The sequence below is a fragment of the Belonocnema kinseyi genome, chromosome 9, assembly GCF_010883055.1.
Source record: "Belonocnema kinseyi isolate 2016_QV_RU_SX_M_011 chromosome 9, B_treatae_v1, whole genome shotgun sequence".
Taxonomy (NCBI): Eukaryota; Metazoa; Arthropoda; class Insecta; order Hymenoptera; family Cynipidae; genus Belonocnema; species Belonocnema kinseyi.
In genome coordinates, this window is record NC_046665.1 from 19,193,675 (window position 1) to 19,194,982 (window position 1,308).

Sequence of the window (1,308 nt, forward strand, 5' to 3'; positions counted from 1 at the left end):
ATAAAAAAACATGGGTGAATTTATTTGACTAAGAGACCGACTTGGTGAACATGTCCGTTGTAATTTCTCAAATGTGATTTTTTTGGGCCCCAAATTAATTAAAACTTTTAACCCCGTACTTCGAAATTTAAAATTCATTAATTTTCATGATATGCATGTCAAATTTCATGAATTTGGAAGATTTATAATTGAGAATTCTTTACTTTTAATTTTCAAAATCATGACAATTTATATGAATTTTTATTTTATTTTGTTATTTAATTAAAATTTTGTTAGATTTAAATTAATTAATTAATTTGTTATTTATTTTATTTATAAATCATTTAAAATTCAAGAGTTTCTGATTGCAAATATTCTAAATTTAAGAGTTTTAAATTGCAGATCGTTAAAATTAAAGAATTTTCCATTGCAAGTCTTCAGAATTGAACTTTTCAAACAAAATTTCATAATATAGCTTTAAAATATAAATTTTGAAAGCTAAATAATTTAAAATTCCAAATCTTCAACATTTCAAATCACGGCAGTTCTCAGAGTACAGATATTTTTTACATTCTCATCAAAAACGTTATTACATTTGTGTAAAATATTACGTCTGGTCACGAAATACAGGTTTTTGCGAGTGTTTCTGATTTCCATATGCATGTTTGTTTGCGAGCATAATAACTTTTGAAAAAATAATCTATTATATTGGCAGTTGGTATACTCTTTAAGTGTCAGAAGCTAAAGATGAAGTTCGTTGGTTATTTTGGGTGAAAATTCAAAAAGTTAGAGAATTTTCAAAATTTCTGAGACGATTTTTTTCAAGATTTAGAAATTCCATGTACGGGTATTCGTAATAATTGGAAATCCGAACAATTTACCTCATCGACTTGTTTTGATAAAAAGAATATTACCAGAATTATAGCGTTTTCAACAAATTAAAAAAAATACCAAAATGAAAATTGTAAACTAACCAGCGCGAGACTTGAAACAAAAACTCGAGAGAAGAAAAGCGTTGCTTTTTGAGAACCCTACAATATTATCATAACAACTTTTCAGATTGTTTTGAATAATCGAACATTCAAATTTTGAAAGAACCAAAAATAATGAAAAATCATAAATTTAATTTAGTGATGAAACTGTGCAAGATGTGGAAAAAAGAAGAGAAATAAAAAATTGTGCACCTTAAAAAGATCCAAAAGTTTTTTATCAATTACTTTTTGATATGAAGGGTACAGTCTGTCAAGTTAAAGCGTGGGTGGCTTTACTCGCAGTCGGTAAGGTGTATCGACATGATTTTGGTGTCAAAATATTAAGAAGAGCTCCCTC